At 31.4% G+C, this 11,990-nt stretch overlaps 1 long non-coding RNA gene across 1 annotated transcript; it reads right to left on the minus strand.

The window, feature by feature from the left end:
• Window positions 1-1,033: 1,033 nt before the first annotated feature.
• LOC133180541 (uncharacterized) lies at window positions 1,034-5,979 on the minus strand. The gene is made up of 3 exons (XR_009720357.1): window positions 5,900-5,979; window positions 5,681-5,716; window positions 1,034-1,056 (listed from the first exon to the last, which is right to left on the minus strand). It is a non-coding gene; the product is annotated as an uncharacterized LOC133180541 (long non-coding RNA).
• Window positions 5,980-11,990: the final 6,011 nt, after the last annotated feature.

Consider the following 11,990-nt stretch of genomic DNA (forward strand, 5'->3'; position numbering starts at 1 on the left):
AAAAGATATTAATGGGAAAGAAAAATACACAAATTATGTCGTTTTTCTCTTATAACCGGAAGTTGACGTTTTTGTTTCCGGTGGGACCAACATATTTCGAAACTACAAAAGAGATACAATAATGTGATGTAAGTATTGATTTAAAAAAGGAAAGTTGAAATTTTACGATTGCTTTGATCACTTCCGAAAGCGACCGGAAGTGCCGACGACGAACGAAAAGGTGCCCTCTCCAATCAAGAAATCATGTTCTATCATCTCTAACAACTCTCCAGTTCATATCTTTAGCCATTCTTGAGAACACTCACGGACAAAATTCCATTTTAAAATCAGGAAATTGCCCATAACTTGGCACTGGAACCGAATTTACCAAAAAACGGAATTTTATATAAAATTCATACAGAGACCTTTTATCCCTGAAAATTTCAAACAAATTCACTGAATAGTTTTCGGGAAATCGCGTGCACAAAATTTTGTCTAAAAAAAAAGAATAATAATAATAAGAAACAATAGAATCACTATAAGGTCTTCCGTGGAGACGGAAGACCTTAATAATAATAATAATAAGAAACAGAGTAAAAACAATATGTTCCCAAACTTCGTTTGGGGAACATAAATAACGACGCCAGTTGAAAGGTCCTCATTATTAACTATATTTACGTCACCAGCATTGACGTTCAGCAGGACTATAGTTGTAGGATGAAGGAGAATAAATTTTATACAGTTCAAACATCAAACCAGATGTCACCACAAAACATCAATCGTCATCAATCAGGGAAAGAAGACATGAAAACTTGCATCTTTCGATAGACATTTTTTTACAAATACAAAGAAATTATATTTTCTCTTCACGGTTTGCGTAGAGGTGAAGTTCGTCATAAGTAGCATTTTTGTCGATGTCCCCTAGTTCTGCATAAGGGGAAGTGACCCTGTTACAATAAAAAATAAATTGAAATATTGGTATGCAAATATTTGAGTACTTTTCTAATTTTATTTTTTGAATTGCTAAAGTCATCGGTCAATGTTTAAATACATACTTAGTTCCCTCGTTGAGTTGATCTGAAAATCAAAAGAGTAAAATGTTATCTTCTACGTCTTGAATATTGTATTTTCTATCCTTCTTAAATGAAAACAGCCAAGTAGGAAGAATCAAAAGGTGTTCAAGCGATTGGAACTTTTCAACAGTGGCCTTTGATCAATTGGATTAAGGGAAAAAACTTTATTATTCATATTGGAGGTAGCATACAGAGAAAATGGACAGTGTCAATACTTATATGGATATAAATATTTTCAAATTACTGTCCTATGATTTATGGCATTATAAAATCGCTACCCTGTGAAATCATGCGTAGATCATGGGAAAAGGTTGAAACGCGACAAAATTCCTCAGAGGATGGTGTCTCTATTTTCTTACACAAAGCACATTATGCTATATTAGACAATTCTCTGGGGAGTTGAATTATTAGAATTTAAAAGTGTTTGAGATGTTTTGTAGGTACAGAGGCATATGTGATTCCCTTAGCTAATATTAAGTCGTCCTTAAGCCACCCCCTCCCTTCAAAGGTCCGGAATCTTAAGCTAATTTTTTCTTTATTTAACTAAACAAACGAAGGGACATTCAAATCACAATATTTCCAAGTACTTACAATTATTTATGAACACAGATCAAGGTCATCTAGTGTATCATTCCTGCTGAATTTCATAAATGTGCAATTTCATTAAGCTCATAAAGGGTGTTTCATCAAACGTCCTATCTTTGGATGTCTACATTTCTGCACTTTGATAAAGTACTTACAAAAAACAACTGTATTTTATAAAAATATGTTCTCCAGCAATATATATTATAATATAAAAGCAATATACTAAGCGTCATAATTGTTATTTCAAAGTTCTGATAACATGTTTTTAAATGGATGGTAAAAGAAATCTCTGTATGGATATTGTTAAAATGTACTATGCAAACTGAAAATCGCCAATACTAGTAAATATCATTTTTAAACAAGAGGCCCATGGGCCACATCGCTCACCTGAGTTCATTGGCTAGGGAGAAGCAGGAATCAGTTCAGTATTGAAGGGGTCATGGCAGGCGTAGGCACCATAAAGATCCCTCACTGCACAATGGCCCTGAGTGCCGAGTAAAGGTTTAAATTTGAAACCCTTCACCGGTATATGGTGAAGTGTCTATATGAGTGAAAAATTCTTGAACGGGACGTAAAACAACATACAGTCAATCAATCCTACGTAAAACTCTGATCTCTCATTGTTGCCCCACCATACCCACCCTAAATTTGAACATATTTGAATCTACCTACCTGAGGATGCTTCTATAATAATATGACTTATCATGGCCTTGCCGTTCTTGAGCAGAACTTGATTCTACAATATCTAAGGTTGCTTCGGTATAAATATGACTAACCATGTCTCAGTTGTTCTTGAGAAGAAGATTTTAAAGATATTTACCATGTAAAAGCATTTCACAGTAGAAAAGGATTTATCAAGAGAAAGTTTCAAAAATGTAATTAACTAAGCAGTAACAAGCATTCTGAGAGTATTGCATTAGCAATACTAGTCCCCTACCGGCAAGTGTAATCTGGTTCCCGTTAAAAATTGAAAATGCCATAATTCCGTCAAAAATCATTGAAATGGAACGAAATGCAAACGTAATCTATGACTAATCAAGGCAAAGTCACATACCGAAAATCAGCTCAATGTCTGCAAACGTTAAGAAAAAAAGAATTGCGGAAAACCCTTAAAAATTGAAAAGTTCGTAATTCCGTCAAAAGTCAATGAAGCGGAACGAAATGCAAAGTTGATCTGTAACTCAGCAAGATACACTTACATACCAAAAATCAGCTCAATATCTGCAAGCGTTTAAGAAAACAAGTGCGGAAAACCAAGTGGGGCAGACTGACAGACAGACAGAGGGACAGACAGACAGACGGACGGACAGACTCAGAGGTAACCTACAGTCCCCTCCGGTTTCACCGGTAGGGGACTAATTAATTAACAAAGATTGCATTGAAGTCTATGGGGACAAGTAATTTTTTTAAAACAAAAATTCAAATAATAAGATTATTAATAAAGATTGCGGTGGAAAGATGCATTAAAACATTAGAAATATAACAATTAAAAACGATTTTTTTTTACCAGATAAGTTTTTCAAAATTGATTTTTTTAATTAATTAGAACAGAGGGAGATAACCCTTACCAAAATTCAAGGTCATCAATTAGGACACACCCCATCCTTACATGCTAATAGTAATAAATGGAAATTATGTCCAAATATACTGAATATTAAACAATTGGACATCTGTTATGTATTCAATTTCATTGAATCTGTCGCTATTAGGAATGGAACACCTTAATTTCTTTATTGCTGATTCAGCATCCAACTACTTCTGCTACTTTTGAATGCCTGACTTTCCCAAAGCTTTGCCTTATATACCCTCTGATTTGGCTAGTCCATTCCAACGGTTGTCAGCTCATTCCATTATTTGAGGTCTTCAATGCGTTTTACTCAAATGCCCCTTACACCATTACACCTATATATTCTTGTGTAAAATTTTAACCCACTGTTGTGGCCCCGCCTTATCCCTTAGGATCATGTTTGAACAAACTTCAATTTACACTACCTGAGGATACTTCTCTATTTATATGACTAAAAATGGCTTAGCTCTTCTTGAGAAGATGACTTTAGAACTATTTCCTATATATTCCTATGGCAAACCTTTACCCCCTGTTGTTGCCCTGCCCTACCCCCAGGGGTCATGATTGGAACAAACTTAAAAGAGGGCGCAACACTTCCAGTGAACAAACTTGAATCCCCTCACCCGAGGATGCTTTGTGGCAAGTTTGCCCAGTGGTTCTTGAGAAGAAGTCGAAAATGTGAAAAGTTTACAGACGACAGACGGATACTCTTTGATCAGGAAAGCTCACTTGAGCCTTCGGCTCAGGTGAGCTAAAAAGAAGTACCCAGATCTAGGAAACAGATATTTCAGGTTTGAGCAATATAGGACTTCAGAGACAAAATTAGTATGTTACTGAGAAATCCAGCGGCCGTTTGGAACACATTCTAAATGACATTAAGGTATGTCACTCGTTCGCCTTTTAGAAAATTTCAGTCAGAACCTCTTACTTAAAAACTATTTATTACAATTTAATCTTTATAACATATTTAAATTAAACAATGTAAAATGTTCAACATTCAATTAAAAAACTGCTCAAAAATTCACAAAGAAGGAAGATTTATAAGGGACTATTTCTTGTGGCGGAAGGATATTTAGCAGAAAATTCTGCAAATCTACACATTTATTAAATTTAATATCTTGGAACTTTAGCCTCACATACTTTTACTCAGAGAATATTTTCCGTTATGATATGCCTGGAATATTAAATATACGTCTCAATTTATATTTTTATAACAAAATTTACACCTTCATTCATCAAACATTGCGAAGAAATGAAGATATATTAAGGAAGTCGAGATAAAATTTACACAGTTTTTTGCCTGAAAATCAAATATTTTGACCAATATTTCAAAATTAACATCACTGACCCCAACTTTTTCTTTCATTATTTTAAACTACTCGATACTTTTGACCGATCAGCACTTAAGTCGTAAAAAGTTTGATACAAGAAAATATTCTATTGCCTATTTAGATTTTTAATACCCTAAATATGAGACTTTTTTAGTGCAAAAAGGTCACACAATAATTTACGCGCATTAATTTGCATGATTTGTTCAAAAATAAATATTTATTTATTCAAACCATTTTACGTAAAATAAGATTATGTTTATTGCCATGGTTACATCTTATAAAATATGATAACGGATAAAGTGATTAACCAAAGAGTTACAATTTAAGTGCAAAAAGGTCAACTTAATTGTACCGTAGCTCAGTTAGATGCACACTGACCCCCCATTTTCTCCGCAATTTTGAGTCATACTATATGAGTACTTATCCAAAATATACTTCTCAAAAAATCCTTGATATAACAAATTTCACGAGTGACATACCTTAAATCGAAAACTGCCTCTTAGGTCCATTTTCTAAAAATGCCTGTTTTAAGAATTTTTCACTTTCATATTGATAAACTTGTATGGATATATTCTCTGTTGCAAAATTTTTATTTTTAAAAATCTTTGATAACTTTTTTTGGGAAAGCACAAAGTCGGGATATGTATGCTGGAATACTCTGTATATATATTCTAATATTGGCCTTAGGATTGGTGTACGACTTTTAATTTCATTCAAACACCCATATCAAAGTGGGGCTGTAATAAATCAATACATTCAACGTTTCGATATAACGTTTTACAACGAGAATTTATTAGGTATAGATAATCGACCTATTCTGAATATTCTGAAATGGACACACTCTTCAAGATAGAGACAGGCAACGGATTTGACCATTGTTATTTATTAGTTTTAGACCATCAACCTATTTTAATTGTCTCTTGTTTTTGACAGATTTTTTGAATAACAGACGTTTTTTAAATTTTTTTACACGATTTTACGCACATAGCATGAAGCGGAATTGAATTTAATAAATTGAAGTAAAATACTTTTATTTTTGTTAATCTAACTTAAAGTATGGAGATAAAGTTGAACATGCTCTATCTCTGCTTTATTATCGAGTACATTTACCTGCAATATTGACACTTGAAAGTTGCTTAAATTACCTTTTTGTCCAAGTCTCTTGACTTTTGTAGCTTTATCTGTGAAAAAAATTCGCATATTTGATAATCAGTAATAATATTTTCTGCAATATTTTCAATGTTCACTTCGAAAACTCGTTATGTTTATATCCCAAAGGAAATAAAAACGAACATTAGAAATACTTTATTAATCACATACATATTAGAAATACTTTATAAATCACGGTAAAATCATATACTTACATTGATTTCGCTTCCATATAATGTAGTTTAAAAAACACCCAGAGGATACAATGAAGAGAGAAACTACAACACTTATAATGATATATGTGTGATCATTGTTACACGTCTCAGACATCTGCAAATATATTTCACTAATTATAGTTTAAATTAAAGATTTCTAAAACATGTGCCACTTTTCATTATAATTGACCTCCACCAAAGGAATTAAAGCTAATACATGTATTATCAAATAAAACAGACGGATGCAATTTTCCTTTAGAAGAGATAACTAAAGTTAAATTCATTTATTTTATGCTTGTTATAAATGTGAAAATTACTTTTAAGTACTCTTAGACAATGTGATTACAGATAGTATTCTCTTTGATTAACAAACTAATGAATATCAATTCTTCTTTAGACAGACATTATTCCACAGGATTTTTGTATTTGTTAGATAACTTACCTTACCGGAAGTTAAACAAGATCCAGACTCGTGATGACAAGTCTTGCTTACACAATCTGTGCGACAGGATTGTTTGCAGTTGAGACCCCAATATGATCGTTCACAAACTACAAAAAGGGTATTAATGTGCACTGATCACGTTCATAACAGAAGAAAACTATATACATTCAGGGTAAAAATAAGGCACTAGAATTATCAGGGATGGTAAAGAGTGCCACAGTTAGAGTTCAAAACAATATTCTTACACAAATGAGAATGAAAACAATAAGTGATTTCATTAAGAAAAAGTCAATCATATTTCGACCAAACAGAAAGTTGCATCAGAAAGTTGCATATTTTACAAGAGGTGTCATTGTAAATATTTTTTTATTATTTATACAAGTGGACTAAAGCTTTAACGATAAACGGACCTTCCAAAACGATATGTATTACGATAATCAGTTCATGGTGCATAAGGATAAAACACTGTAGCTTTATTCTTAAAAAGAAAAAACCCAGACACTACCGTATATACTCGCCTATAAGTCGTTTTTTGGGGGGTGGGGGAGTTAAACTTTGGTCCAAAACTCTTTATCCGACTTATGCGCGAGTTATAAAAAGAGTGGTATTTTAGCAGGTCAATCCCTCTAATTTAAACTTAAAAAATAAAACCGACTGATAGGCGAGTATATACGGTAATTCAAGTTAATTTTCAAAATAGACCATATCATATGTGTTCTCATTTACCAAAAGTTTGAAAGGAAAAGGACGATTTTTTAACCAAAAAATGTTTCAGTATCTAATTTAGTGTTGTATTCTTTAAAGAGAGACCGTGACAAAAAAAACGGGAAAACTGACAAAAGTAGAATTTTTGCAAGAAACATTCAAATTTTATTCAATTCTTGAAAGTATTAGGTTTCAGAAAATTACAGGTTTCAGAACCTAAAAAATCTACTTATATGGAGAAAAATATAAGTAAAATTAATTTTAGTTTGCCCCAGTACGAAAATATTGCTTCACTTCAGCCTCTTTAAGGTACGCATGCGCAGAAAAGATGAAGAAGTTACCATGGTGTCAATTCCATATATATAAATGACGGATGACCGAGGATTTTGATATAATCTTCAAAAAAGATGAACAGAACTTATTCATCACTTTTGATTGCTCCAATTCAATGTTGTTTACAGGTTTCACGCCTAAAATAAAAGACACATGACTTTGACATTGTTGACATTGACAATAACAACCACGCCATAAATACAACTTTTCTTTTTCCAGCACTTGCATTTTACAGTCTTTTCTTGCTTATACCATGCAGTCGAGATTTCAAAACTTCGCCTTATTCATATTTATCACAAATCTTTAGCTTTTTGATACAATTATCTTAAAATAAACACATGATATTGACTCACAATGTAACTTTAATACAATTTCATTGAAGAACGTACAGTAAATATTCTTACTTTTAATACAGAGCGACCCTTCGTATCCAGGGGAACACCCCTTTAAACAGGAACCGTTGACGTGGTGACAGTTTGTATCATCAATACAATGGCCGCAAGTTTGATCACAGTTATATCCGTATAATCCAACTCCACATTCTACGGAAAGAATTGCAATAAAGATTATAAATTTCCTAATTTTATGTTTGGCAAGAATGTAAAATCGAACAATGCTATATATTTTCTTCTTTTTTTTTAAAATCAATACTTTTGTACAAATGTAGCAATATGACAAACAAATTTGCCATAATGAAATCCTAAATATTTAAAATATACATAAAGTTATCTTATTTACAACAGCGTCTGCATTCCTGCGTATGAGAAAATTGTTAATACTCACCTTCTGTACACAGGAGTCCTCTATATCCAGCATCACATCCTGCTAAACATGTCCCGTTAATATGGTGACATTGTGTATTATTCAGACAATGTCCACAGCTTTGTTCACAGTTAAAACCATACCTTCCATTGTCACATTCTTAAGATAAATATATATTTGTTAAATATATGCTTTTTGAATATTTTTAATAAAATATAAATATAATACACAACGGTTTAATTCCAAGATGATATGAATGAAGCGTACAGAAAGGAGTGACCCACTACATCAATTTGCAGCCTTTTTGATAAGAAATAAATATTTTACAACTAAAAAGGTCATACAATGGCCTGTTTTATCATTATATCAATAAAATTATCCATCAGTCCATATGTTTCTCCAGTTGAGAAAAAACGTGAAATATTTAATTTTCTTTTCATCTTAGCTGTTGACCTTTTTCTTCTCTAAAATACCCGAGCTAATATATTATCCAATTTTCAGAGATATATAAAAATATTTACTCTTTATCTTTTCGTGAAATGCAAAAAACAGAGATGTTTATGCCAATTCTTAATCAAAACACATACAAAATGTAACTCCAACATTTTGCATCACAATGGTCATATTTTTGACGAAGTAATTCTGACATCTGTATATACAGTGTATCTTAATTAAATATATAAAAATAAAAAAGGGTAAATTTTATTCCATATTAATGGTCATATCAATAAGTTCGATATTTGACACTAATATTTGACCATGTGTCATTCACATTCATGGGCTATATCAACTTCAATACTAAAAGAAGTCGGTTGGATAAGATATTTCAGAAATTATTACAAACTTATTAATGATATAATTTTTGACATTATTATTTCCCCAAACACCCCAAAATTGTAGATGCCCTTTATCCCTATTCTAACTACGCTGTAAACATGAGGAGTAAGGAATAAAACAGTCCGTAATGATGCAATCATAATCTTACACTGTTATTCCTATAAATGTTGGAGGACTACTTGCATAACTTTATAAATAAATGAATTTGACTCATTTAAAATATAAATTTTTAAAACCAAAATAATAATAATAAGAGATAAGAATTCGATATCATTTTTTTATTAAAGCAGATATCATGTGTAAAAAAAGGCACCTAAGAAGTTACGAGATAAGCCTCTAAAGGGACCTGAATCCAGTGGCATTGCTGTTTTGTTTACATTTTATTTTTCTATTTTATTAAAAAATTAACTAAATTTAATGTATTGAGCTTACATAAGAGTGCTTAAAATTCAATACAACAACATTCTTCAAAATATACGTCAAGCATCTGTGTTGGTCAACATTCGTACAGGCTCTGTTTTTGTTAACGCTTACGTTTTACTGGGTGTGTTGAAATCAGTAACTATGAACACATTAATAATACGAACTGACAAAAATGGTGTGTTGATTTTGATTTCTCAGATTTCTATTCAGAATTTATTTTCTTGATTACAGTTTTAATATTTTACATCGATTCACAACATATTTACCACTTTTCTTACCAATTAAGGATAAATTTAACTTCGTGAAAGTGCCAGGATATGCGTCAATCAAACGCGTCCCAAAATTAGTAGTTTGAAAAATTTTTAGATAAAAGAAGAATCTAAACAGGCTTTTCTAATATGTCGGTCCGAAAAGCTCACCAACGTGTTGGTCATGATGTTATACCAAAGTGTTAGAAAACATTTACTTCAAATCTACGTCCGAGCCCCTTTACTCATTCTTTGTATATGTTACTTTAGAACTTTTTAAAAAAAGAAATGAAGTAACATATTTAATGACACATTAATGTAATCATGGAGATAACGTCTGGAGTTATTTATAACAAAAGCGATGATTTATTAATATAATTATCTTTCACCTGTAGTACAAAACATTCCCTTGTATCCAGGTGAACATCCTTGTAAGCAAGCACCACTAATATGATGACATTGTGCATCATTAAGGCAATGACCACATTTTTGATTGCACTTAACACCATGCATTCCACCGTCACATTCTAAAACATAAAAATACTAAAAACAATGTATCAGGGGAAAAAAATCTGTATCATTTACAAAGAATTTTATACGCTGAAAGCGTATTCTTGTCCCCATAAAAATCAAATTCTGAACGCCTCTTGAAATGTGCACTTTTGTATAAATATGTATACATGTATATATCTGAATAAACAGAATATGTTATTTACTTTGGAAAATATTGGCATTTTCGTCTCTGTTTGTGTCACAAACTATTGAGCTTTCCCTTTATTTTTCAAAAGAGAGAAAAATGCACTAATTTTGTTCAATTTTGACTTAATGTTATTGAGCGCAAACTTGCTTAGGAACTATTTTCACATTTTTATGTTTATCATTCTACACAATATATCAAAAAAATTGAGCCTGAACAGACCAGTGCTCAATATTTATATATAAAAATTATCGACGTATAATACACTATTTATATTTCAAAATAAGTAAAATATTGACTTTGTGTAATTTTTTAACGTCATATCTAATTTATGACGTCACAATGAAAATAACTGGCTTAAGACATAATGTCAGATCCCCCCCCCCCCCAGTTTGACCTGTTTTAACATCATATAATGAGTGAATGTGTTTTTTTTAATATTAGAGCTCAAAAATGCAGTTGTTATATTTTTGCCCTTTTGTTACAATAACAACCTATTTGATTAGTAGCACAAAATTGAATTATGTACATTTCTTGCACAAGGTTTTCGACTTAATTCACGAATAGTTTCAAATTATTTAAAAACCATGAATATTATTCCTATATTATTACTTTTGATTTCAAATTCATATTTTAAAGGAAGAATATATATATATATATATATATATATATATATATATATATATATATATATATATATATATATATATATATATAATGCATGGACATAATGTCGCAAAATACAATTTTGATAGCCGATATGCATGTTTAAGGTACGATGACTAAAATTTGTAAACTTGTCCCAGAAAACTGTACATACATGTACATGTATATCGAAAAGCATCACAAAGAGAGTGTCCTCCTCCAGGAGAATTTCCTCTACTTTTTCAAGAAAAAATGGCAAAACTTCGATAAATGAAATGCAATTGCTCTTTTCGATTGGAAAGACCTGAGGTAGCAGTTGCTTACCATTTATACAGAGAGATCCTTTGTATCCAGTTGAACACCCTTCTAGACATGTACCATTAATATGATGGCACTCTGTATCGTTAAGACAATGACCACATTTTTGACTGCATTCATCACCGAATCTTCCACTGTCACATTCTTTAAAACAGTATTCATGTTTTTTTTTTACAGTGTGTTAAATTTTATCTTAGCATACATACTTGTACAGACATATATTGAGTAAAACAAGCATGAATTGAGAATATGGAGATTCCTCAATTGTTTGAAATGATTGATTAATTATACTATGACGAATAAAGGTGTGGATTTGCTCGCTTTAGTTGCTTATCTAAAAATGGCCTTCAGCTAAGCGCAAGGAGATTACAAAATCATTATAAGAACAATTCAAAATTCATATATAATAAATATGTCAACTTCGTTAATGATCAGTCAATCTTAATAAAGGAGAAAAAAGTTCTATTTAAAATTTAAGTAAAGACAAAATAACAGAACAGAAACTTGAAGTCAAAATTATTATAGAATGATAATACTTTAGTTTACTGAAAAAGAATAAGAACGTGAAATGAAACTTTTTTTTAATGAAATTATACTTCATGTTTATGGTGTATCAATTTGCAACCCTTTTAAAGCATTTTAGCACAGTTAAAACTTTCTTTAAAAATGCGTCACCAAAAA

Source organism: Saccostrea echinata, unplaced genomic scaffold (assembly GCF_033153115.1).
Source record: "Saccostrea echinata isolate AGI-Se365-2 ecotype Australia unplaced genomic scaffold, CSIRO_AGI_Sech_v1 ptg000006l, whole genome shotgun sequence".
Classification (NCBI taxonomy): domain Eukaryota; kingdom Metazoa; phylum Mollusca; class Bivalvia; order Ostreida; family Ostreidae; genus Saccostrea; species Saccostrea echinata.